We start from the raw sequence: 27,322 nt of genomic DNA, 5'->3' as shown, positions 1-27,322 counted from the left end.
ATGCCCCAAATCCCCTTTCAGCCGTGCCCTGGGGACGGCAACAAGGCCGCCAATGCCATGCTGCAGGCTGGCACGGCCTGCAGATGCCAGGCTGCCAAGCCCAACGTGCGGCCGCCACGCAGGCGCCAGCTGCCAGAGGCTGCAGGAAGGTTCCAGAAGCAGCGGCAGCAGCCCGCGCAGGGGCAGCCGCGAGTGCAGGAGCCGCTCCTGGGCTCTGGGCTCAGGGGCAGACGCCTGCCCCTGCAGGGGATAAGGCAAACCCAGAGCCTGCCCAGCGGCATGGGCCTGCCCAGACATCCTGGGGGGAAGCCCTGGCCGCAACAAGTGAGCGGGGGGCATGCAGAAGCCCCTCACAAATGCTGACGAAAAACAGGGCCCTCAAAGTGAGAGGCAACCCTGCAAGACTTGGAGCAAAGAGGCACTGCCTCTCCAGACAGCACAAAGTTTCCTTCAGCACAAAGAAAAGGAAAGGCCTCTTGGCTCTAGATGCCGCCCGACACCACTGACAGCCGTGCTGCGGACAGGCCAAGGCCTCAGCCAGCTTGTGGCGCGGGGGGGAAGGCAGAACTGCAAAATGGCCGCCAGGGCTGTCAGAGGAAGGGTCAGGAGCTGCCCTGTCGGGGAGCAGCTTTTCTCTCTCTCTCTGTGCACTCAGGGAGCATCTTTCCTGTAGGGCCACCAGCGAGCTGAGCAACCCGGTACCGAGAATGAAGCTCTCTCATTTCTGGCCCGTACAAACCTCGAGCAGGCCCCGCGGAGCGTGCACAGTGATCCATTCAGGTGTGGAAAGAAAACTGTAGAACAGCCGTTTGATTGTTTATTAAATCTTAATGAAATAAAGATAAATATTATTGAAATAAAGATAAATATTACATCTTAATGAAATGAAATAAGAAATGTGTGTAGAGCGCAGTCGCGGAAGCAAGACAGAGGCAGTGCGCCGCAGCCCAGTGATTTTCCAGGCCTCCTTTCTCTTCTCCATCACTTTCCCCGCCTGCACACTCCGTACTAATTGGTAGCTGCATCAACAGAGAAAAAAACTCTCAGGTAGGATCTGAAGGTCCCCAGCTCTGCCTGCCCCCAGCCCCAGGAGCAGGGAGCACAGCCCCCTTCCACTGTGGGTACGTGACTGTCGGCTGCAGGGGAGCTTCAGGACTTTGGGTCTGCAGGGGAACGTCTGGAGGCAAGGTCCTCTCCACAGTCATTGCCACCCCGAAGCAGCCAGGGGATGGAGAGCCAAAGCCCAGAGCTGAACAACCCGCATGCTGGATCCCTCGGGCAGCCTGATGCAGCTCAGCTTTTCCTGGCCTTTGTGGGAGCTGGCCCACACTTACCTGGCACTTGATTTGCTGAGGGGAGCTGCCTCAGCCTTCTTCGCTGGAGGGAGAGGGATGAGGACATGCTGATGCTTCATCTCCACTGGTACCAGCTGCAGAGTGTTCTTCAGGTCCATGAGTGCCGTGGAGGAAGCACACCCCCTCTGCAGCCTCTGCATTTCCGCCTGCATCTTCTGCTACAGGGGAAGCAGAAACAGGGAGCGTTTTTAGAGGGGAGTGCTAATGTGGGAGCTGTCCCATGGCAGTGGGGCAGGCGTCCCCTCAGGGTTTCCCCAGGCTCAGGGCAGTTTCCCTGCAGCCTGCTTTCTCTCAGAAAGGCAGCATGAAAGGCTCCAGCCCTCGGCCTCTGAAGCTAAGGGCAAGAACACTTCCAGGGCAGCGGGCTTTGCAGGAGCCCTCATCCTTCACGAAGGAAAACAAGGCTCAGAAAGGGCAGGTTTTTCTCTTGGAGAGAAGCTTCATGGCAGAGCTAAGAGGGGAAGAGTGTGCACTTGGCCCCCTGAGAGAAGAGAAAGGTTCCTTCTTGAGTGCTTGAAAAGCACTTGTCATACCCAGGGGTTTGCTTCCAGGGCCTAGGAAAGTTTTGGATGCAGTACCCTTGGGGTTGGTTTTGGGCTCTGGGTTTGCCTTATCCCCTGCAGGGGCAGGCGTCTGCCCCTGAGCCCACAGCCCAGGAGCGGCTCCTGCAGTCGCGGCTGCCCGTGCGCGGGCTGCTGCCGCTGCTTCTGGAACCTTCCTGCAGCCTCTGGCAGCTGGCGCCTGCGTGGCGGCCACACGTTGGGCTTGGCAGGGCACAGCAATGCCCTTCTCGATGTGCTTCGCCAAGGCCTGAGTGGCGCAATCAACAGCATCTTGCTGCTCCTCCTCTGACATGTCCGCATTCTTGATGCTTGCCTTTCAGACAGCCGCGGTTGCCTCCGGGGCTCCGCTCGTGATGCCACTGCTCCGCTTTTGGGGGATTTGCTCCCAGGGCCTGAGAAAGCTGGGGATGCAATCTCCCACCACGTGCACAGGCACTTTGCAGCGAACAGGGAACACAGCCAATACCAGCAGCCCTGTTGGCCTGTTGTGGTTTGACTCAGGTGGGCAGCTGAGCTCCACCACAACCGCTCTCTCACTCCCCCTCTCCTCAAAGACGCAGGGGGAGAAAATACAACACAGAGGACTCGAGGTTTGAGATGAGAAAGGTTTAATTAAAGGGAAAGGGAATGGGGAGGAAAAAAAGAAACAAGAGAAACAATAAGTCAGTGCGGAAGCACAGAGAGAGGGAAAAAAAAATATTCTCTACTTCCCATCAACGAGCGATGTTCGGCCACGTCCTGGGAAGCAGGGCCTCAAAACGCGTAGTGGTTGTTCAGGAGGAACAGCCCCCTCCCCCAGGAGAGCCCCCCTTTTTATTGCTGAGTGTGACATCAGGTGTTATGGAATATCCCTTTGGTTGGTTTAGGTCAGCTGCCCTGGCAATGCCCCCTCCCCATCACTTGCCCACCCCCAGCCTGCTGGCTCTTGGGGGCTTGGAAGGAGTCCTGATGCTGTGCCAGCACTACGCAGCAACAGACACAACACTTGAGCGATATCAGTGCTGCTCCAGCTACGAGTGCAGAGCACAGCACTGTGTGGGCTGCTGCAGGGAAAAGGTGACTCCAGCTCAGACAGACCCAACACAAGTACTGTTTCTGAGAAGCTTCTTAGCTCCTCTCGTAGTGCCTGGACTGCGTGCAGAGTGTTATTTTCTAGTTCTCCAGTGAGTGAAATTCCCTGGTTCGGTTTCCTAGAGGATTATGTGGAGTCCTCGTAATTCTGCGTGCGGTCTCAAGGGGGCTTTGGCATTGTGGGTCTTCAGTAATAGGTACATGTGGAATTATTGCCCCCAGGGTGCAAGCTCCCTTCCAGCCAAGGGGCAACACCTTCCTGCATTTATTGCCGCAGAGCCAGTACTACCCCTTGCCATTCGGGACAGGCCATCCCCTTACAGGATTCTCATGTTGTATCTGCTGTACAACAACTTCTACTGTTACTGTTACAAGTGTTACTCTAGAGTGAGGAGTCACTCCTTTCACAGCAATACTTTGTCTCAAGCAGATCCAATACTTTGTCTCAAGCACATACACTTACACATATACTTCCTTGCTGGTGCAGCTCCTGCTGCCTCGGCTGCAATGTTAGGGTTAGAGGGAGCATAACTTGATTCCTCCTGCGGAAAAGGAGTCTTATTGTTTACCTGTAAACTTGAAGCGGGAATTTTCATCGGACCTGTGTTGTGGCCAAAGGAGCAAAGTTCCTTTTAATGGCTTTTCAGGCCAGACAATTGGACAATATCTAACCTGTGCTTTTTTATCCTTTTCCCTAGTTTTGGGGTTGTTTTTCCAATTCCTTTTCTTTCTCCCCAAAGGACGAGCTTTACGCACAATTCCGAGGATTGTGCTTCTGAAGATCTCCAAGGATGGAGACGCCACAGCCTCTCTGGGCAACCTGTTCCAGCAAAGACACCGTTGTGTTACCAACACTGTTTCAGGCACAACTCTGAAGCATAGGACCTGCTTCAGCAGCCGGAGAAGCTGCAGGCTAAACAGCAGCGTGGCACAGCTGTGGCTCTGCTGCTGAAAGCTTCTCCACAGCTTGCTCTTAAAGCAAGGAGCAGGAACTCGTCCTGCGGCTGCCCAGGGCTTTCCTCTCACAGCCCTGCCAGAGCCCACCTCAAGCCACCTCTCTGCCAGCTCCACCGGCTCCCTGGCGCCCGCCTTCTCTGGGAGCACTTCACAGTGCCTAGAGCCACAGGCCTCTGGCTGCCCGGACACGGGAGGAATCCCTGCTCCTGCTCCTGCTCCTGCTCCAGCTGCACTGCCAGGGTGGCCTGATGGGCGTCCAAGCTCGAGTGCAGTCTCTGCTGATGTGTGGGCAGTCAGGCAAAAGAGCCAGGAAGCTTACGCGGACGACCGAGCAGAGCATCTCCTGGCAGAGCAGGTAACGCGCAGTTACCTGGGAGCAGTTAGGGAGCTAAGCTGACTCCCCTGAGAAAGACTGAGCTGGGGCTGAGCCGGGGGCACTGGCTGGAAGGAGCCAGAGGTACCTGCCAATGCACATCCTGCTGTGGGTGTGTGAGACGGTGTCCCTGGGGGGTCTGCCAGAATATGGGCTTGAGGGCCCCATGGCAACCACCGGAGCATTGTGATGCGTACCCAAAGGCCATTGTGACACGGAGGGGTACCCACGGCAACGGTGTCCCTTATAAAGCCCGAGCCCCGGGCTGCCCACTCACTCTCAGGAGAGCAGCTCTGTCAGGAGGCAGCAGCTCCCCTGGGTGCCCGTTGGAGTTCTTGGTCAGAGGACCTGGAGCATAGCATGGAGCAGCAGAATAAGGATGACTCCCAGCCCGCTGAAGGGCAGCGGAGCGTACAGGAGCGGCGCCAGGTGAGGCTCAGGGAGCGAGACAGGGACAGCAGTGTGACGGGATGGCACCGAGAGCACCAGGATGAGGAGAACGGTGCTGGAGCGAGCCGGCCAGCTGGCCCTGAGCCCCTCCGGCCTGGACACAGTTGTTCCCAAACCTGGGGTTTCTCCATGAAGAGCCCACCCCCAGGACAGCCAAAGCCCACGTGGCCCTGGCAGTTCTGTGCCCAGAGGCACAAAGAGCAGCGTGGCCTAATTCAACCTGGCTGTGCGCAGCCAGGAGCTGCCTCCACCGTCCCTCCATGCGGACAGGCTGCCGGTGCAGTCGTGCCCAGAGAGCGTGCGTCACACTGGCAGCTGCCACACGGAGTCGGGAGCCCCAGGAGGGTTTGGTCGAACATCTTTGGCAGCCCTGGCAGCCTGCGATGAGCAGGCAGCACTCGCAGGAGGAGACAGGCAGGGCATTACCCTGGCAGGCTGAGCCCCGCTCTGAGTGGGCAGCTGCCAGGGCGTGCCGGGGGCCGCCGCAGGGCAGCTCACAGCAGCACTTCTAGTGGGGACACGGAGCAGAATGGCAGAAATGGCCCAAGTAACTTGGCCTTTCTTCTCGCTTCTCTTGCAGATGGAGAAGAAGCCGCAAGACATCAAGACACTGCCTCACCATGGGGTGAGGCAGGCCGAGAGAATCCAGCTGCCAGCCCTGCCGCCTTTGCCAAGGCAGGCAGCAACTCAGGCAGCAGCACCCAAGCAAGTGCCTGCAGCAGAGGCATCATCATCTGGAAGGGCCACTTGCAAGCTGCCCCCTCTGCAAGCAGCAGCCTCTGCTTCTTCAGGGGGAGGAAGGGCAAAGTCATTGGGAACAGAGGCCCGCAGCCAGCAAGAGCTTTTGCCACCTCTTCCCTGCATCTCTGGCAACAGGGACAGAGCAGTGAGGACAGAGAGGCGGGAACGTGGCCCACACAGCCCTGTGGCCCCTGACGAGGTCATGGGCAATGCAATACGGTCCTTTGTGTCCACTGTTATAACAAACGCTCTAGCCTGCAATGAGGGAGCCAGCAGCAAGGCAAGGCTTTCTCCCTCAGGCAGAGGTCCCAGGACCAAAGGCCCCAGAACACCACCTCTCACCACAGCAGCGGCCCAAAACTGGAAGAGTCGGCACTCGTCCAAAAGCAGCCTTGAATCCCCTGCCGAAGAAATGGATGACCGAATAAAGGCCTTTGTCTCCACTGCAATAAGAAATGGCCTTGCCTGGAACCAGGGAGCCATGAGGGAGGCAAGGCTTCCTCCTGTGGGCAGACCTCCGATGAGCAAAGGACACAGAACACCACCTCAGCCCGCAACTGGGCCCCAGAATTTAAAGAAGAGCTGGCACCCTGCCCCACACAGCCCTGCAGACCCTTGCATGGCACTGCGGGACACAGCACACTCCCGCGTGTCTGAAGTGCTGCAGAAGACGCAAAAAAGCTGGGAACACGGCCAACGATCAGCAGCACTTGAGGACCTGGCACAAACAGGGTGCAAATTGAGAGCAACAAGTTCAGCCGGGGTCCAGACAGACCTGGAGAGGACGTGGACGACTTCTCTGCCAGGGCCTGATTCCCGGGTATGCGCAGGAGCAAGGGCTTCCAGCAGAGACCCTGCAGCAGCTAGCCCAGGCCAGGGTAAGAAGAAAAAACAACAGAGAGAGAAACACATCAAACCCAGGCAGGGGACAGGCAACGAGGGGACAAGCCAAGGCCGGGGCAAGAAAGAGAGCAGTCCTGGGGGATGGGATGAAGAGGAGGAGATCGTCATCATCAACTCCTGGATCAACCCCAGGTTCGCCAGCGTCTTCGCAGACGCACAGGACGTTCCCCAGGAAGAGGGCAGCGCAGCCAGCAGTGTGGACAGGGAGGCAGCACAAGAAGCAGAACACCCAGCAAGCGCCTCTCCTGGCTCGCTGCAAACCACGGACACTGCCCCATCAGCTGCTCCCCAGGAAGAAATTCCTGGGGAAGAGAGGCACAGCACGCCTCTCACTTCAACAACAGCAGCACAGAGCAGGCCAGCAAGTCCTCCAGCAGCCCCTGCTCTGCAAGATGAGGGACACAGGACGCCTCCCCTGACACGTGGGGCTCCACAGTCAAAACCATCGGCCTCTCCAAGCCCCAGTGAGCACAGCACTGCCGTGATGGTTGAGAGCCAGGGACGTGCCCGACATGCCTCCAGTGCCAGTGATGACGAGCTGGATGAAAGAGTCAAGACCATCGTTTCCACAGTCCTACGCCGTGCTGTAGCCATGAGCCAGGGAGCCGTGAGCAAGGCAACAAGTGCTCCCTCGGCCACAGGACCCAGCGTGCCTCCTCCCACAGCAGAGCCTGCAGACTCTACATCCTCAGCATCTGCCTTGGCTGGAGCACTGGGGGGCCTGGCACACACGGGGAGCACAGGGAGAGCAACAAGATCAGCCGGGGTCCAGACAGACCTGGAGAGGAGGCGGACCACTGCTCTGCCAGGGCCTGATTCCCGGGTATGCGCAGGAGCAAGGGCTTCCAGCAGAGACCCTGCAGCAGCTAGCCCAGGCCAGGGTAAGAAGAAAAAACAACAGAGAGAGAAACACATCAAACCCAGGCAGGGGACAGGAAACGAGGGGACAAGCCAAGGCCGGGGCAGGAAAGAGAGCAGTCCTGGGGGATGGGATGAAGAGGAGGAGATCGTCATCATCAACTCCTGGATCAACCCCAGGTTCACCAGCGTCTTCGCAAACGCACAGGACGTTCCCCAGGAAGAGGGCAGCGCAGCCAGCAGTGTGGACAGGGAGGCAGCACAAGAAGCAGAACACCCAGCAAGCGCCTCTCCTGGCTCGCTGCAAACCACGGACACTGCCCCATCAGCTGCTCCCCAGGAAGAAATTCCTGGGGAAGAGAGGCACAGCACGCCTCTCACCACAACAACAGCAGCACAGAGCAGGCCAGCAAGTCCTCCAGCAGCCCCTGCTCTGGAAGATGAGGGACACAGAGCGCCTCCCCTGACACATGGGGCTCAACAGTTGAAGCCATCAGCCTGTGCAAGCCCCAGTGAGCACAGCGCTGCCGTGAGGGTGGAGAGCCAGGGACATGCCCGACATGCCTCCAGTGCCTGTGATGAAGAGCTGGATGAAAGAGTTGACACCATCGTGGCTGCAGTCCTACTCCACTCTGTAGCCATCATCCAGGGAGCGGGAGCCCCAAGCAAGGCAGCAAGTGCTCCCTGGGTCACAGTGCCCAGGGTGCCTCCTCCCACACCAGAGCCTGCAGAATGTACATCCTCGGCCTCTGCCTTGGCCAGAGGCCCTGTGGGGGAGGCCAATGAAGCCCCTCTCGCTGCAGCAGCAATGCCACAAGAAGAAGGTGGAGAAGGGGCTTCTCCTTTGGCTGCAGAGCCTCTCCGGGAGGCCATCACAGATCTCCGCCCAGCAGCAGCTGACGAAGCAGGAGCAGCAGCCACTCCCTTGGTTCCTGGGCACCAGGTAAGCACAGCACACGTGGTGGGCACCAGGCATCCAGGGCAGCCCCAGGCAGAAGCAGTGCTTTGGGTGTGTGTGCCGGGAGCTGCTTGCTGCTCTGCATGTCCACATGGCCCAGGCACAAGGGCTGACATCCCTTTCCTCAGCTGCCCGTGCTGTTCCTCTCCCCATGCAGGTGGCCATCGAGCAGGGAGGCCAAGCGCAGTCCTCCTCCTGCACCAAAGATACGCCAGCGGATGAGCCAGCAACATCCCAGACACAAGCGCCGTCCCAGGATCTGTTGGCCGGGCCTGTTCAGCGCAGCGAGCAGCACCAAGCACAAGGTTGGCAGCACCACGCGCAGGGGGGCTGGCTGGTCCTGGGACACCCCTCCCCGGGGAAAGGCCTTGGAGGGGGGGACAGGCTCGCCCAACACCCGCTCAGGCCCTAACCTACACCTCTGTGTCCCCCACAGGCACCCTTGACCTCGCACAAGCCTCGGCGCGCCAGCCACAGCCCTCCCGCATCAGGAGGGCACTTCGCGCGCTGCGCAGGGCTTTCCGCTGCAGCTGCATCGCAGGACAGCGAGAGTAGCCGCGCCCGGCTGTGCCAGTCCCAGGAGGATGCTCGGAGCTGGCAGCTGGCCCTCAGGAAGCTTTGCAGCGCCCACGGAAGCATCACTGCGAGGCACAGGACAGCGCCCCAGGAATTCAGATGCCCCACCACATCCTGCCCCCAGGCTCAGCTCAGCTGCGGCTGCTTTCTGCTCGGAATAAAAGCTCAGGCAGACTTTTGCCCCCAGTGCTCCTCTCTGTGCCATTGATCTCAGGAGAAAGAGTGGTGCAGGCCATGCCAACCCGGGGCCTCTCACAGTCAGAGAAGTACAGAATCATAGAATCTACCACTGAACCGTGTCCCTCGGCACCAGATCTACACGGCTTTCGAATGCCTCCAGGGATGGTGACTCAACTACTTCCCTGGGCAGCCTGTTCCAATGCTTCACAACCCTTTTGTTGAAGACTTTTTGCCTAAACCTAAACCTAAATCCACCTAAACCTCCCGCGGCCCCACATTTTCCTCTTCTCCTACCGCCTGTTGCTTGGGAGATGGGACTGACCCCCACCGCACTACAACCTTCTCTGAGGTCCTTGTACACAGTGATAAGGTCTCCCCCAAGCCTCCTTTCCTCTAGGCTACATAACCCCAGCTCCCTCAGCACTCCTCACACGACTTGTTCCCTGGGCCCTTCGGCTGCTCCTTTCCCCTCCCTTGGACATGCTTCAGGACCTCCACGTCCTTCCTGCAGTGAGGGCCCCAAAACTGAACAGGGTATTCATGGCGCGACCTCACCAGAGCTGAGTGCAGGGGGAGAATCAGGTTCAAAAACCTGATTTTGCACTGCAAGAACCTGACGTGCTGTCAGCAGCCTGCAAGCTCTCCTGACGTGCTGTCAGCAGCCTGCAAGCACACAAGGGGAGGAAGTGCTGCAACAGCCGTTGCTCACCAAGCAGCTGCCCGGCAAGGAAAAGACAGTCAGTAGGACATGTGTCAGGACACTTTTCCTGCCGATGCGGCCAAATTCACCTGAGAAAGAAACGGGAAAAGTCTCTTTCTTTCTTATGTGGGACTCCGGGAAGACAGGCAAAGTTCTCCGAGAGCTGAAAAGTGGGCTTCTTTACCTGGAGGAGCTCAAAGCAAAAAACAAGAGCAGCCCCACTTTAATAAGGAAGGAGGCACCCAGCCCAGGTACTAAGACACGCTGAAAAGCAAGAAAGGAGGAACAGTATTTAAGCATTTCTGGCACTGGAAATGCAGCGCGGGGCTTCCCCAACAAAGAAGATGGGCCCTTGTGCTTTGGCCACTGCTCATGGGAAGGTGCCAGATGGCGTCACTGCGGAGAGCCCTGGAGATGGCCTCAGTGTCTGGGAGCTTCCCAGCTCCCTCCTTTTTGCCCCCTACAGAAGAGCTGGGCTAGGAAGAGCACAGCCAACACCCTCAGCTCAGGAAAAACCCTCCCCGGGGTTCCCAACTAATAGGGAAAGCCTTGAGAACCGGCTCTGGCTACATGCTGGCTTGCCCACTCAGGCCACAGGCAACGCACAAACGCCAGGCAGTACGCATCCCGTCCTTCTGCTGGAGCTGGGCTCTTCTGTTGTGCATATTGCCAGAGCAGCAAGGGGCCCCTGGCACACCTGCACTTTGCAGGCTACCGCTGGGGCATTTCTTCTGCTTGAGGAGGCGGGCTGTGGGGTGGCAGCTGCAGGAAGGAGCAGGCTACGAGGGCAGGACGAGGCTGCAAAGCCCACCTTGTTCAGTGCGAACTGCCTGTGCACGTGGTGGGGTATTGCATCCCCAACGTGCCCAGCCCCTGGAAAGCAAATGCCCCAAATCCCCTTTCAGCCGTGCCCTGGGGACGGCAACAAGGCCGCCAATGCCATGCTGCAGGCTGGCACGGCCTGCAGATGCCAGGCTGCCAAGCCCAACGTGCGGCCGCCACGCAGGCGCCAGCTGCCAGAGGCTGCAGGAAGGTTCCAGAAGCAGCGGCAGCAGCCCGCGCAGGGGCAGCCGCGAGTGCAGGAGCCGCTCCTGGGCTCTGGGCTCAGGGGCAGACGCCTGCCCCTGCAGGGGATAAGGCAAACCCAGAGCCTGCCCAGCGGCATGGGCCTGCCCAGACATCCTGGGGGGAAGCCCTGGCCGCAACAAGTGAGCGGGGGGCATGCAGAAGCCCCTCACAAATGCTGACGAAAAACAGGGCCCTCAAAGTGAGAGGCAACCCTGCAAGACTTGGAGCAAAGAGGCACTGCCTCTCCAGACAGCACAAAGTTTCCTTCAGCACAAAGAAAAGGAAAGGCCTCTTGGCTCTAGATGCCGCCCGACACCACTGACAGCCGTGCTGCGGACAGGCCAAGGCCTCAGCCAGCTTGTGGCGCGGGGGGGAAGGCAGAACTGCAAAATGGCCGCCAGGGCTGTCAGAGGAAGGGTCAGGAGCTGCCCTGTCGGGGAGCAGCTTTTCTCTCTCTCTCTGTGCACTCAGGGAGCATCTTTCCTGTAGGGCCACCAGCGAGCTGAGCAACCCGGTACCGAGAATGAAGCTCTCTCATTTCTGGCCCGTACAAACCTCGAGCAGGCCCCGCGGAGCGTGCACAGTGATCCATTCAGGTGTGGAAAGAAAACTGTAGAACAGCCGTTTGATTGTTTATTAAATCTTAATGAAATAAAGATAAATATTATTGAAATAAAGATAAATATTACATCTTAATGAAATGAAATAAGAAATGTGTGTAGAGCGCAGTCGCGGAAGCAAGACAGAGGCAGTGCGCCGCAGCCCAGTGATTTTCCAGGCCTCCTTTCTCTTCTCCATCACTTTCCCCGCCTGCACACTCCGTACTAATTGGTAGCTGCATCAACAGAGAAAAAAACTCTCAGGTAGGATCTGAAGGTCCCCAGCTCTGCCTGCCCCCAGCCCCAGGAGCAGGGAGCACAGCCCCCTTCCACTGTGGGTACGTGACTGTCGGCTGCAGGGGAGCTTCAGGACTTTGGGTCTGCAGGGGAACGTCTGGAGGCAAGGTCCTCTCCACAGTCATTGCCACCCCGAAGCAGCCAGGGGATGGAGAGCCAAAGCCCAGAGCTGAACAACCCGCATGCTGGATCCCTCGGGCAGCCTGATGCAGCTCAGCTTTTCCTGGCCTTTGTGGGAGCTGGCCCACACTTACCTGGCACTTGATTTGCTGAGGGGAGCTGCCTCAGCCTTCTTCGCTGGAGGGAGAGGGATGAGGACATGCTGATGCTTCATCTCCACTGGTACCAGCTGCAGAGCGTTCTTCAGGTCCATGAGTGCCGTGGAGGAAGCACACCCCCTCTGCAGCCTCTGCATTTCCGCCTGCATCTTCTGCTACAGGGGAAGCAGAAACAGGGAGCGTTTTTAGAGGGGAGTGCTAATGTGGGAGCTGTCCCATGGCAGTGGGGCAGGCGTCCCCTCAGGGTTTCCCCAGGCTCAGGGCAGTTTCCCTGCAGCCTGCTTTCTCTCAGAAAGGCAGCATGAAAGGCTCCAGCCCTCGGCCTCTGAAGCTAAGGGCAAGAACACTTCCAGGGCAGCGGGCTTTGCAGGAGCCCTCATCCTTCACGAAGGAAAACAAGGCTCAGAAAGGGCAGGTTTTTCTCTTGGAGAGAAGCTTCGTGGCAGAGCTAAGAGGGGAAGAGTGTGCACTTGGCCCCCTGAGAGAAGAGAAAGGTTCCTTCTTGAGTGCTTGAAAAGCACTTGTCATACCCAGGGGTTTGCTTCCAGGGCCTAGGAAAGTTTTGGATGCAGTACCCTTGGGGTTGGTTTTGGGCTCTGGGTTTGCCTTATCCCCTGCAGGGGCAGGCGTCTGCCCCTGAGCCCACACCCAGGAGCGGCTCCTGCAGTCGCGGCTGCCCGTGCACGGGCTGCTGCCGCTGCTTCTGGAACCTTCCTGCAGCCTCTGGCAGCTGGCGCCTGCGTGGCGGCCACACGTTGGGCTTGGCAGGGCACAGCAATGCCCTTCTCGATGTGCTTCGCCAAGGCCTGAGTGGCGCAATCAACAGCATCTTGCTGCTCCTCCTCTGACATGTCCGCATTCTTGATGCTTGCCTTTCAGACAGCCGCGGTTGCCTCCGGGGCTCCGCTCGTGATGCCACTGCTCCGCTTTTGGGGGATTTGCTCCCAGGGCCTGAGAAAGCTGGGGATGCAATCTCCCACCACGTGCACAGGCACTTTGCAGCGAACAGGGAACACAGCCAATACCAGCAGCCCTGTTGGCCTGTTGTGGTTTGACTCAGGTGGGCAGCTGAGCTCCACCACAACCGCTCTCTCACTCCCCCTCTCCTCAAAGACGCAGGGGGAGAAAATACAACACAGAGGACTCGAGGTTTGAGATGAGAAAGGTTTAATTAAAGGGAAAGGGAATGGGGAGGAAAAAAAGAAACAAGAGAAACAATAAGTCAGTGCGGAAGCACAGAGAGAGGGAAAAAAAAATATTCTCTACTTCCCATCAACGAGCGATGTTCGGCCACGTCCTGGGAAGCAGGGCCTCAAAACGCGTAGTGGTTGTTCAGGAGGAACAGCCCCCTCCCCCAGGAGAGCCCCCCTTTTTATTGCTGAGTGTGACATCAGGTGTTATGGAATATCCCTTTGGTTGGTTTAGGTCAGCTGCCCTGGCAATGCCCCCTCCCCATCACTTGCCCACCCCCAGCCTGCTGGCTCTTGGGGGCTTGGAAGGAGTCCTGATGCTGTGCCAGCACTACGCAGCAACAGACACAACACTTGAGCGATATCAGTGCTGCTCCAGCTACGAGTGCAGAGCACAGCACTGTGTGGGCTGCTGCAGGGAAAAGGTGACTCCAGCTCAGACAGACCCAACACAAGTACTGTTTCTGAGAAGCTTCTTAGCTCCTCTCGTAGTGCCTGGACTGCGTGCAGAGTGTTATTTTCTAGTTCTCCAGTGAGTGAAATTCCCTGGTTCGGTTTCCTAGAGGATTATGTGGAGTCCTCGTAATTCTGCGTGCGGTCTCAAGGGGGCTTTGGCATTGTGGGTCTTCAGTAATAGGTACATGTGGAATTATTGCCCCCAGGGTGCAAGCTCCCTTCCAGCCAAGGGGCAGCACCTTCCTGCATTTATTGCCGCAGAGCCAGTACTACCCCTTGCCATTCGGGACAGGCCATCCCCTTACAGGATTCTCATGTTGTATCTGCTGTACAACAACTTCTCCTGTTACTGTTACAAGTGTTACTCTAGAGTGAGGAGTCACTCCCTTCACAGCAATACTTTGTCTCAAGCAGATCCAATACTTTGTCTCAAGCACATACACTTACACATATACTTCCTTGCTGGTGCAGCTCCTGCTGCCTCGGCTGCAATGTTAGGGTTAGAGGGAGCATAACTTGATTCCTCCTGCGGAAAAGGAGTCTTATTGTTTACCTGTAAACTTGAAGCGGGAATTTTCATCGGACCTGTGTTGTGGCCAAAGGAGCAAAGTTCCTTTTAATGGCTTTTCAGGCCAGACAATTGGACAATATCTAACCTGTGCTTTTTTATCCTTTTCCCTAGTTTTGGGGTTGTTTTTCCAATTCCTTTTCTTTCTCCCCAAAGGACGAGCTTTACGCACAATTCCAAGGATTGTGCTTCTGAAGATCTCCAAGGATGGAGACGCCACAGCCTCTCTGGGCAACCTGTTCCAGCAAAGACACCGTTGTGTTACCAACACTGTTTCAGGCACAACTCTGAAGCATAGGACCTGCTTCAGCAGCCGGAGAAGCTGCAGGCTAAACAGCAGCGTGGCACAGCTGTGGCTCTGCTGCTGAAAGCTTCTCCACAGCTTGCTCTTAAAGCAAGGAGCAGGAACTCGTCCTGCGGCTGCCCAGGGCTTTCCTCTCACAGCCCTGCCAGAGCCCACCTCAAGCCACCTCTCTGCCAGCTCCACCGGCTCCCTGGCGCCCGCCTTCTCTGGGAGCACTTCACAGTGCCTAGAGCCACAGGCCTCTGGCTGCCCGGACACGGGAGGAATCCCTGCTCCTGCTCCTGCTCCTGCTCCAGCTGCACTGCCAGGGTGGCCTGATGGGCGTCCAAGCTCGAGTGCAGTCTCTGCTGATGTGTGGGCAGTCAGGCAAAAGAGCCAGGAAGCTTACGCGGACGACCGAGCAGAGCATCTCCTGGCAGAGCAGGTAACGCGCAGTTACCTGGGAGCAGTTAGGGAGCTAAGCTGACTCCCCTGAGAAAGACTGAGCTGGGGCTGAGCCGGGGGCACTGGCTGGAAGGAGCCAGAGGTACCTGCCAATGCACATCCTGCTGTGGGTGTGTGAGACGGTGTCCCTGGGGGGTCTGCCAGAATATGGGCTTGAGGGCCCCATGGCAACCACCGGAGCATTGTGATGCGTACCCAAAGGCCATTGTGACACGGAGGGGTACCCACGGCAACGGTGTCCCTTATAAAGCCCGAGCCCCGGGCTGCCCACTCACTCTCAGGAGAGCAGCTCTGTCAGGAGGCAGCAGCTCCCCTGGGTGCCCGTTGGAGTTCTTGGTCAGAGGACCTGGAGCATAGCATGGAGCAGCAGAATAAGGATGACTCCCAGCCCGCTGAAGGGCAGCGGAGCGTACAGGAGCGGCGCCAGGTGAGGCTCAGGGAGCGAGACAGGGACAGCAGTGTGACGGGATGGCACCGAGAGCACCAGGATGAGGAGAACGGTGCTGGAGCGAGCCGGCCAGCTGGCCCTGAGCCCCTCCGGCCTGGACACAGTTGTTCCCAAACCTGGGGTTTCTCCATGAAGAGCCCACCCCCAGGACAGCCAAAGCCCACGTGGCCCTGGCAGTTCTGTGCCCAGAGGCACAAAGAGCAGCGTGGCCTAATTCAACCTGGCTGTGCGCAGCCAGGAGCTGCCTCCACCGTCCCTCCATGCGGACAGGCTGCCGGTGCGGTCGTGCCCAGAGAGCGTGCGTCACACTGGCAGCTGCCACACGGAGTCGGGAGCCCCAGGAGGGTTTGGTCGAACATCTTTGGCAGCCCTGGCAGCCTGCGATGAGCAGGCAGCACTCGCAGGAGGAGACAGGCAGGGCATTACCCTGGCAGGCTGAGCCCCGCTCTGAGTGGGCAGCTGCCAGGGCGTGCCGGGGGCCGCCGCAGGGCAGCTCACAGCAGCACTTCTAGTGGGGACACGGAGCAGAATGGCAGAAATGGCCCAAGTAACTTGGCCTTTCTTCTCGCTTCTCTTGCAGATGGAGAAGAAGCCGCAAGACATCAAGACACTGCCTCACCATGGGGTGAGGCAGGCCGAGAGAATCCAGCTGCCAGCCCTGCCGCCTTTGCCAAGGCAGGCAGCAACTCAGGCAGCAGCACCCAAGCAAGTGCCTGCAGCAGAGGCATCATCATCTGGAAGGGCCACTTGCAAGCTGCCCCCTCTGCAAGCAGCAGCCTCTGCTTCTTCAGGGGGAGGAAGGGCAAAGTCATTGGGAACAGAGGCCCGCAGCCAGCAAGAGCTTTTGCCACCTCTTCCCTGCATCTCTGGCAACAGGGACAGAGCAGTGAGGACAGAGAGGCGGGAACGTGGCCCACACAGCCCTGTGGCCCCTGACGAGGTCATGGGCAATGCAATACGGTCCTTTGTGTCCACTGTTATAACAAACGCTCTAGCCTGCAATGAGGGAGCCAGCAGCAAGGCAAGGCTTTCTCCCTCAGGCAGAGGTCCCAGGACCAAAGGCCCCAGAACACCACCTCTCACCACAGCAGCGGCCCAAAACTGGAAGAGTCGGCACTCGTCCAAAAGCAGCCTTGAATCCCCTGCCGAAGAAATGGATGACCGAATAAAGGCCTTTGTCTCCACTGCAATAAGAAATGGCCTTGCCTGGAACCAGGGAGCCATGAGGGAGGCAAGGCTTCCTCCTGTGGGCAGACCTCCGATGAGCAAAGGACACAGAACACCACCTCAGCCCGCAACTGGGCCCCAGAATTTAAAGAAGAGCTGGCACTCTGCCCCACACAGCCCTGCAGACCCTTGCATGGCACTGCGGGACACAGCACACTCCCGCGTGTCTGAAGTGCTGCAGAAGACGCAAAAAAGCTGGGAACACGGCCAACGATCAGCAGCACTTGAGGACCTGGCACAAACAGGGTGCAAATTGAGAGCAACAAGTTCAGCCGGGGTCCAGACAGACCTGGAGAGGACGTGGACGACTTCTCTGCCAGGGCCTGATTCCCGGGTATGCGCAGGAGCAAGGGCTTCCAGCAGAGACCCTGCAGCAGCTAGCCCAGGCCAGGGTAAGAAGAAAAAACAACAGAGAGAGAAACACATCAAACCCAGGCAGGGGACAGGCAACGAGGGGACAAGCCAAGGCCGGGGCAAGAAAGAGAGCAGTCCTGGGGGATGGGATGAAGAGGAGGAGATCGTCATCATCAACTCCTGGATCAACCCCAGGTTCGCCAGCGTCTTCGCAGACGCACAGGACGTTCCCCAGGAAGAGGGCAGCGCAGCCAGCAGTGTGGACAGGGAGGCAGCACAAGAAGCAGAACACCCAGCAAGCGCCTCTCCTGGCTCGCTGCAAACCACGGACACTGCCCCATCAGCTGCTCCCCAGGAAGAAATTCCTGGGGAAGAGAGGCACAGCACGCCTCTCACTTCAACAACAGCAGCACAGAGCAGGCCAGCAAGTCCTCCAGCAGCCCCTGCTCTGCAAGATGAGGGACACAGGACGCCTCCCCTGACACGTGGGGCTCCACAGTCAAAACCATCGGCCTCTCCAAGCCCCAGTGAGCACAGCACTGCCGTGATGGTGGAGAGCCAGGGACGTGCCCGACATGCCTCCAGTGCCAGTGATGACGAGCTGGATGAAAGAGTCAAGACCATCGTTTCCACAGTCCTACGCCGTGCTGTAGCCATGAGCCAGGGAGCCGTGAGCAAGGCAACAAGTGCTCCCTCGGCCACAGGACCCAGCGTGCCTCCTCCCACAGCAGAGCCTGCAGACTCTACATCCTCAGCATCTGCCTTGGCTGGAGCACTGGGGGGCCTGGCACACACGGGGAGCACAGGGAGAGCAACAAGATCAGCCGGGGTCCAGACAGACCTGGAGAGGAGGCGGACCACTGCTCTGCCAGGGCCTGATTCCCGGGTATGCGCAGGAGCAAGGGCTTCCAGCAGAGACCCTGCAGCAGCTAGCCCAGGCCAGGGTAAGAAGAAAAAACAACAGAGAGAGAAACACATCAAACCCAGGCAGGGGACAGGAAACGAGGGGACAAGCCAAGGCCGGGGCAGGAAAGAGAGCAGTCCTGGGGGATGGGATGAAGAGGAGGAGATCGTCATCATCAACTCCTGGATCAACCCCAGGTTCACCAGCGTCTTCGCAAACGCACAGGACGTTCCCCAGGAAGAGGGCAGCGCAGCCAGCAGTGTGGACAGGGAGGCAGCACAAGAAGCAGAACACCCAGCAAGCGCCTCTCCTGGCTCGCTGCAAACCACGGACACTGCCCCATCAGCTGCTCCCCAGGAAGAAATTCCTGGGGAAGAGAGGCACAGCACGCCTCTCACCACAACAACAGCAGCACAGAGCAGGCCAGCAAGTCCTCCAGCAGCCCCTGCTCTGGAAGATGAGGGACACAGAGCGCCTCCCCTGACACATGGGGCTCAACAGTTGAAGCCATCAGCCTGTGCAAGCCCCAGTGAGCACAGCGCTGCCGTGAGGGTGGAGAGCCAGGGACATGCCCGACATGCCTCCAGTGCCTGTGATGAAGAGCTGGATGAAAGAGTTGACACCATCGTGGCTGCAGTCCTACTCCACTCTGTAGCCATCATCCAGGGAGCGGGAGCCCCAAGCAAGGCAGCAAGTGCTCCCTGGGTCACAGTGCCCAGGGTGCCTCCTCCCACACCAGAGCCTGCAGAATGTACATCCTCGGCCTCTGCCTTGGCCAGAGGCCCTGTGGGGGAGGCCAATGAAGCCCCTCTCGCTGCAGCAGCAATGCCACAAGAAGAAGGTGGAGAAGGGGCTTCTCCTTTGGCTGCAGAGCCTCTCCGGGAGGCCATCACAGATCTCCGCCCAGCAGCAGCTGACGAAGCAGGAGCAGCAGCCACTCCCTTGGTTCCTGGGCACCAGGTAAGCACAGCACACGTGGTGGGCACCAGGCATCCAGGGCAGCCCCAGGCAGAAGCAGTGCTTTGGGTGTGTGTGCCGGGAGCTGCTTGCTGCTCTGCATGTCCACATGGCCCAGGCACAAGGGCTGACATCCCTTTCCTCAGCTGCCCGTGCTGTTCCTCTCCCCATGCAGGTGGCCATCGAGCAGGGAGGCCAAGCGCAGTCCTCCTCCTGCACCAAAGATACGCCAGCGGATGAGCCAGCAACATCCCAGACACAAGCGCCGTCCCAGGATCTGTTGGCCGGGCCTGTTCAGCGCAGCGAGCAGCACCAAGCACAAGGTTGGCAGCACCACGCGCAGGGGGGCTGGCTGGTCCTGGGACACCCCTCCCCGGGGAAAGGCCTTGGAGGGGGGGACAGGCTCGCCCAACACCCGCTCAGGCCCTAACCTACACCTCTGTGTCCCCCACAGGCACCCTTGACCTCGCACAAGCCTCGGCGCGCCAGCCACGGCCCTCCCGCATCAGGAGGGCACTTCGCGCGCTGCGCAGGGCTTTCCGCTGCAGCTGCATCGCAGGACAGCGAGAGTAGCCGCGCCCGGCTGTGCCAGTCCCAGGAGGATGCTCGGAGCTGGCAGCTGGCCCTCAGGAAGCTTTGCAGCGCCCACGGAAGCATCACTGCGAGGCACAGGACAGCGCCCCAGGAATTCAGATGCCCCACCACATCCTGCCCCCAGGCTCAGCTCAGCTGCGGCTGCTTTCTGCTCGGAATAAAAGCTCAGGCAGACTTTTGCCCCCAGTGCTCCTCTCTGTGCCATTGATCTCAGGAGAAAGAGTGGTGCAGGCCATGCCAACCCGGGGCCTCTCACAGTCAGAGAAGTACAGAATCATAGAATCTACCACTGAACCGTGTCCCTCGGCACCAGATCTACACGGCTTTCGAATGCCTCCAGGGATGGTGACTCAACTACTTCCCTGGGCAGCCTGTTCCAATGCTTCACAACCCTTTTGTTGAAGACTTTTTGCCTAAACCTAAACCTAAATCCACCTAAACCTCCCGCGGCCCCACATTTTCCTCTTCTCCTACCGCCTGTTGCTTGGGAGATGGGACTGACCCCCACCGCACTACAACCTTCTCTGAGGTCCTTGTACACAGTGATAAGGTCTCCCCCAAGCCTCCTTTCCTCTAGGCTACATAACCCCAGCTCCCTCAGCACTCCTCACACGACTTGTTCCCTGGGCCCTTCGGCTGCTCCTTTCCCCTCCCTTGGACATGCTTCAGGACCTCCACGTCCTTCCTGCAGTGAGGGCCCCAAAACTGAACAGGGTATTCATGGCGCGACCTCACCAGAGCTGAGTGCAGGGGGAGAATCAGGTTCAAAAACCTGATTTTGCACTGCAAGAACCTGACGTGCTGTCAGCAGCCTGCAAGCTCTCCTGACGTGCTGTCAGCAGCCTGCAAGCACACAAGGGGAGGAAGTGCTGCAACAGCCGTTGCTCACCAAGCAGCTGCCCGGCAAGGAAAAGACAGTCAGTAGGACATGTGTCAGGACACTTTTCCTGCCGATGCGGCCAAATTCACCTGAGAAAGAAACGGGAAAAGTCTCTTTCTTTCTTATGTGGGACTCCGGGAAGACAGGCAAAGTTCTCCGAGAGCTGAAAAGTGGGCTTCTTTACCTGGAGGAGCTCAAAGCAAAAAACAAGAGCAGCCCCACTTTAATAAGGAAGGAGGCACCCAGCCCAGGTACTAAGACACGCTGAAAAGCAAGAAAGGAGGAACAGTATTTAAGCATTTCTGGCACTGGAAATGCAGCGCGGGGCTTCCCCAACAAAGAAGATGGGCCCTTGTGCTTTGGCCACTGCTCATGGGAAGGTGCCAGATGGCGTCACTGCGGAGAGCCCTGGAGATGGCCTCAGTGTCTGGGAGCTTCCCAGCTCCCTCCTTTTTGCCCCCTACAGAAGAGCTGGGCTAGGAAGAGCACAGCCAACACCCTCAGCTCAGGAAAAACCCTCCACGGGGTTCCCAACTAATAGGGAAAGCCTTGAGAACCGGCTCTGGCTACATGCTGGCTTGCCCACTCAGGCCACAGGCAACGCACAAGCGCCAGGCAGTACGCATCCCGTCCTTCTGCTGGAGCTGGGCTCTTCTGTTGTGCATATTGCCAGAGCAGCAAGGGGCCCCTGGCACACCTGCACTTTGCAGGCTACCGCTGGGGCATTTCTTCTGCTTGAGGAGGCGGGCTGTGGGGTGGCAGCTGCAGGAAGGAGCAGGCTACGAGGGCAGGACGAGGCTGCAAAGCCCACCTTGTTCAGTGCGAACTGCCTGTGCACGTGGTGGGGTATTGCATCCCCAACGTGCCCAGCCCCTGGAAAGCAAATGCCCCAAATCCCCTTTCAGCCGTGCCCTGGGGACGGCAACAAGGCCGCCAATGCCATGCTGCAGGCTGGCACGGCCTGCAGATGCCAGGCTGCCAAGCCCAACGTGCGGCCGCCACGCAGGCGCCAGCTGCCAGAGGCTGCAGGAAGGTTCCAGAAGCAGCGGCAGCAGCCCGCGCAGGGGCAGCCGCGAGTGCAGGAGCCGCTCCTGGGCTCTGGGCTCAGGGGCAGACGCCTGCCCCTGCAGGGGATAAGGCAAACCCAGAGCCTGCCCAGCGGCATGGGCCTGCCCAGACATCCTGGGGGGAAGCCCTGGCCGCAACAAGTGAGCGGGGGGCATGCAGAAGCCCCTCACAAATGCTGACGAAAAACAGGGCCCTCAAAGTGAGAGGCAACCCTGCAAGACTTGGAGCAAAGAGGCACTGCCTCTCCAGACAGCACAAAGTTTCCTTCAGCACAAAGAAAAGGAAAGGCCTCTTGGCTCTAGATGCCGCCCGACACCACTGACAGCCGTGCTGCGGACAGGCCAAGGCCTCAGCCAGCTTGTGGCGCGGGGGGGAAGGCAGAACTGCAAAATGGCCGCCAGGGCTGTCAGAGGAAGGGTCAGGAGCTGCCCTGTCGGGGAGCAGCTTTTCTCTCTCTCTCTGTGCACTCAGGGAGCATCTTTCCTGTAGGGCCACCAGCGAGCTGAGCAACCCGGTACCGAGAATGAAGCTCTCTCATTTCTGGCCCGTACAAACCTCGAGCAGGCCCCGTGGAGCGTGCACAGTGATCCATTCAGGTGTGGAAAGAAAACTGTAGAACAGCCGTTTGATTGTTTATTAAATCTTAATGAAATAAAGATAAATATTATTGAAATAAAGATAAATATTACATCTTAATGAAATGAAATAAGAAATGTGTGTAGAGCGCAGTCGCGGAAGCAAGACAGAGGCAGTGCGCCGCAGCCCAGTGATTTTCCAGGCCTCCTTTCTCTTCTCCATCACTTTCCCCGCCTGCACACTCCGTACTAATTGGTAGCTGCATCAACAGAGAAAAAAACTCTCAGGTAGGATCTGAAGGTCCCCAGCTCTGCCTGCCCCCAGCCCCAGGAGCAGGGAGCACAGCCCCCTTCCACTGTGGGTACGTGACTGTCGGCTGCAGGGGAGCTTCAGGACTTTGGGTCTGCAGGGGAACGTCTGGAGGCAAGGTCCTCTCCACAGTCATTGCCACCCCGAAGCAGCCAGGGGATGGAGAGCCAAAGCCCAGAGCTGAACAACCCGCATGCTGGATCCCTCGGGCAGCCTGATGCAGCTCAGCTTTTCCTGGCCTTTGTGGGAGCTGGCCCACACTTACCTGGCACTTGATTTGCTGAGGGGAGCTGCCTCAGCCTTCTTCGCTGGAGGGAGAGGGATGAGGACATGCTGATGCTTCATCTCCACTGGTACCAGCTGCAGAGCGTTCTTCAGGTCCATGAGTGCCGTGGAGGAAGCACACCCCCTCTGCAGCCTCTGCATTTCCGCCTGCATCTTCTGCTACAGGGGAAGCAGAAACAGGGAGCGTTTTTAGAGGGGAGTGCTAATGTGGGAGCTGTCCCATGGCAGTGGGGCAGGCGTCCCCTCAGGGTTTCCCCAGGCTCAGGGCAGTTTCCCTGCAGCCTGCTTTCTCTCAGAAAGGCAGCATGAAAGGCTCCAGCCCTCGGCCTCTGAAGCTAAGGGCAAGAACACTTCCAGGGCAGCGGGCTTTGCAGGAGCCCTCATCCTTCACGAAGGAAAACAAGGCTCAGAAAGGGCAGGTTTTTCTCTTGGAGAGAAGCTTCGTGGCAGAGCTAAGAGGGGAAGAGTGTGCACTTGGCCCCCTGAGAGAAGAGAAAGGTTCCTTCTTGAGTGCTTGAAAAGCACTTGTCATACCCAGGGGTTTGCTTCCAGGGCCTAGGAAAGTTTTGGATGCAGTACCCTTGGGGTTGGTTTTGGGCTCTGGGTTTGCCTTATCCCCTGCAGGGGCAGGCGTCTGCCCCTGAGCCCACAGCCCAGGAGCGGCTCCTGCAGTCGCGGCTGCCCGTGCGCAGGCTGCTGCCGCTGCTTCTGGAACCTTCCTGCAGCCTCTGGCAGCTGGCGCCTGCGTGGCGGCCACACGTTGGGCTTGGCAGGGCACAGCAATGCCCTTCTCGATGTGCTTCGCCAAGGCCTGAGTGGCGCAATCAACAGCATCTTGCTGCTCCTCCTCTGACATGTCCGCATTCTTGATGCTTGCCTTTCAGACAGCCGCGGTTGCCTCCGGGGCTCCGCTCGTGATGCCACTGCTCCGCTTTTGGGGGATTTGCTCCCAGGGCCTGAGAAAGCTGGGGATGCAATCTCCCACCACGTGCACAGGCACTTTGCAGCGAACAGGGAACACAGCCAATACCAGCAGCCCTGTTGGCCTGTTGTGGTTTGACTCAGGTGGGCAGCTGAGCTCCACCACAACCGCTCTCTCACTCCCCCTCTCCTCAAAGACGCAGGGGGAGAAAATACAACACAGAGGACTCGAGGTTTGAGATGAGAAAGGTTTAATTAAAGGGAAAGGGAATGGGGAGGAAAAAAAGAAACAAGAGAAACAATAAGTCAGTGCGGAAGCACAGAGAGAGGGAAAAAAAAATATTCTCTACTTCCCATCAACGAGCGATGTTCGGCCACGTCCTGGGAAGCAGGGCCTCAAAACGCGTAGTGGTTGTTCAGGAGGAACAGCCCCCTCCCCCAGGAGAGCCCCCCTTTTTATTGCTGAGTGTGACATCAGGTGTTATGGAATATCCCTTTGGTTGGTTTAGGTCAGCTGCCCTGGCAATGCCCCCTCCCCATCACTTGCCCACCCCCAGCCTGCTGGCTCTTGGGGGCTTGGAAGGAGTCCTGATGCTGTGCCAGCACTACGCAGCAACAGACACAACACTTGAGCGATATCAGTGCTGCTCCAGCTACGAGTGCAGAGCACAGCACTGTGTGGGCTGCTGCAGGGAAAAGGTGACTCCAGCTCAGACAGACCCAACACAAGTACTGTTTCTGAGAAGCTTCTTAGCTCCTCTCGTAGTGCCTGGACTGCGTGCAGAGTGTTATTTTCTAGTTCTCCAGTGAGTGAAATTCCCTGGTTCGGTTTCCTAGAGGATTATGTGGAGTCCTCGTAATTCTGCGTGCGGTCTCAAGGGGGCTTTGGCGTTGTGGGTCTTCAGTAATAGGTACATGTGGAATTATTGCCCCCAGGGTGCAAGCTCCCTTCCAGCCAAGGGGCAGCACCTTCCTGCATTTATTGCCGCAGAGCCAGTACTACCCCTTGCCATTCGGGACAGGCCATCCCCTTACAGGATTCTCATGTTGTATCTGCTGTACAACAACTTCTACTGTTACTGTTACAAGTGTTACTCTAGAGTGAGGAGTCACTCCCTTCACAGCAATACTTTGTCTCAAGCAGATCCAATACTTTGTCTCAAGCACATACACTTACACATATACTTCCTTGCTGGTGCAGCTCCTGCTGCCTCGGCTGCAATGTTAGGGTTAGAGGGAGCATAACTTGATTCCTCCTGCGGAAAAGGAGTCTTATTGTTTACCTGTAAACTTGAAGCGGGAATTTTCATCGGACCTGTGTTGTGGCCAAAGGAGCAAAGTTCCTTTTAATGGCTTTTCAGGCCAGACAATTGGACAATATCTAACCTGTGCTTTTTTATCCTTTTCCCTAGTTTTGGGGTTGTTTTTCCAATTCCTTTTCTTTCTCCCCAAAGGACGAGCTTTACGCACAATTCCAAGGATTGTGCTTCTGAAGATCTCCAAGGATGGAGACGCCACAGCCTCTCTGGGCAACCTGTTCCAGCAAAGACACCGTTGTGTTACCAACACTGTTTCAGGCACAACTCTGAAGCATAGGACCTGCTTCAGCAGCCGGAGAAGCTGCAGGCTAAACAGCAGCGTGGCACAGCTGTGGCTCTGCTGCTGAAAGCTTCTCCACAGCTTGCTCTTAAAGCAAGGAGCAGGAACTCGTCCTGCGGCTGCCCAGGGCTTTCCTCTCACAGCCCTGCCAGAGCCCACCTCAAGCCACCTCTCTGCCAGCTCCACCGGCTCCCTGGCGCCCGCCTTCTCTGGGAGCACTTCACAGTGCCTAGAGCCACAGGCCTCTGGCTGCCCGGACACGGGAGGAATCCCTGCTCCTGCTCCTGCTCCTGCTCCAGCTGCACTGCCAGGGTGGCCTGATGGGCGTCCAAGCTCGAGTGCAGTCTCTGCTGATGTGTGGGCAGTCAGGCAAAAGAGCCAGGAAGCTTACGCGGACGACCGAGCAGAGCATCTCCTGGCAGAGCAGGTAACGCGCAGTTACCTGGGAGCAGTTAGGGAGCTAAGCTGACTCCCCTGAGAAAGACTGAGCTGGGGCTGAGCCGGGGGCACTGGCTGGAAGGAGCCAGAGGTACCTGCCAATGCACATCCTGCTGTGGGTGTGTGAGACGGTGTCCCTGGGGGGTCTGCCAGAATATGGGCTTGAGGGCCCCATGGCAACCACCGGAGCATTGTGATGCGTACCCAAAGGCCATTGTGACACGGAGGGGTACCCACGGCAACGGTGTCCCTTATAAAGCCCGAGCCCCGGGCTGCCCACTCACTCTCAGGAGAGCAGCTCTGTCAGGAGGCAGCAGCTCCCCTGGGTGCCCGTTGGAGTTCTTGGTCAGAGGACCTGGAGCATAGCATGGAGCAGCAGAATAAGGATGACTCCCAGCCCGCTGAAGGGCAGCGGAGCGTACAGGAGCGGCGCCAGGTGAGGCTCAGGGAGCGAGACAGGGACAGCAGTGTGACGGGATGGCACCGAGAGCACCAGGATGAGGAGAACGGTGCTGGAGCGAGCCGGCCAGCTGGCCCTGAGCCCCTCCGGCCTGGACACAGTTGTTCCCAAACCTGGGGTTTCTCCATGAAGAGCCCACCCCCAGGACAGCCAAAGCCCACGTGGCCCTGGCAGTTCTGTGCCCAGAGGCACAAAGAGCAGCGTGGCCTAATTCAACCTGGCTGTGCGCAGCCAGGAGCTGCCTCCACCGTCCCTCCATGCGGACAGGCTGCCGGTGCGGTCGTGCCCAGAGAGCGTGCGTCACACTGGCAGCTGCCACACGGAGTCGGGAGCCCCAGGAGGGTTTGGTCGAACATCTTTGGCAGCCCTGGCAGCCTGCGATGAGCAGGCAGCACTCGCAGGAGGAGACAGGCAGGGCATTACCCTGGCAGGCTGAGCCCCGCTCTGAGTGGGCAGCTGCCAGGGCGTGCCGGGGGCCGCCGCAGGGCAGCTCACAGCAGCACTTCTAGTGGGGACACGGAGCAGAATGGCAGAAATGGCCCAAGTAACTTGGCCTTTCTTCTCGCTTCTCTTGCAGATGGAGAAGAAGCCGCAAGACATCAAGACACTGCCTCACCATGGGGTGAGGCAGGCCGAGAGAATCCAGCTGCCAGCCCTGCCGCCTTTGCCAAGGCAGGCAGCAACTCAGGCAGCAGCACCCAAGCAAGTGCCTGCAGCAGAGGCATCATCATCTGGAAGGGCCACTTGCAAGCTGCCCCCTCTGCAAGCAGCAGCCTCTGCTTCTTCAGGGGGAGGAAGGGCAAAGTCATTGGGAACAGAGGCCCGCAGCCAGCAAGAGCTTTTGCCACCTCTTCCCTGCATCTCTGGCAACAGGGACAGAGCAGTGAGGACAGAGAGGCGGGAACGTGGCCCACACAGCCCTGTGGCCCCTGACGAGGTCATGGGCAATGCAATACGGTCCTTTGTGTCCACTGTTATAACAAACGCTCTAGCCTGCAATGAGGGAGCCAGCAGCAAGGCAAGGCTTTCTCCCTCAGGCAGAGGTCCCAGGACCAAAGGCCCCAGAACACCACCTCTCACCACAGCAGCGGCCCAAAACTGGAAGAGTCGGCACTCGTCCAAAAGCAGCCTTGAATCCCCTGCCGAAGAAATGGATGACCGAATAAAGGCCTTTGTCTCCACTGCAATAAGAAATGGCCTTGCCTGGAACCAGGGAGCCATGAGGGAGGCAAGGCTTCCTCCTGTGGGCAGACCTCCGATGAGCAAAGGACACAGAACACCACCTCAGCCCGCAACTGGGCCCCAGAATTTAAAGAAGAGCTGGCACCCTGCCCCACACAGCCCTGCAGACCCTTGCATGGCACTGCGGGACACAGCACACTCCCGCGTGTCTGAAGTGCTGCAGAAGACGCA

The 27,322-nt window shown here is 58.4% G+C and overlaps 1 long non-coding RNA gene across 1 annotated transcript; it reads left to right on the top strand.

Annotated features, from left to right (window-relative positions):
• The first annotated feature begins 18,437 nt into the window (after nucleotides 1-18,437).
• Nucleotides 18,438-20,015, top strand: LOC137850080 (uncharacterized). Its single transcript, XR_011092245.1, has 3 exons — nucleotides 18,438-18,782; nucleotides 18,955-19,102; nucleotides 19,234-20,015. It is a non-coding gene; the product is annotated as an uncharacterized lncRNA (long non-coding RNA).
• Nucleotides 20,016-27,322: the final 7,307 nt, after the last annotated feature.

Source organism: Anas acuta, chromosome 1, assembly GCF_963932015.1.
Source record: "Anas acuta chromosome 1, bAnaAcu1.1, whole genome shotgun sequence".
Lineage (NCBI taxonomy): Eukaryota > Metazoa > Chordata > Aves > Anseriformes > Anatidae > Anas > Anas acuta.
The sequence above is the reverse complement of the archived record's forward strand: the minus strand, read 5'-3'. Positions and strand labels throughout refer to the sequence as shown.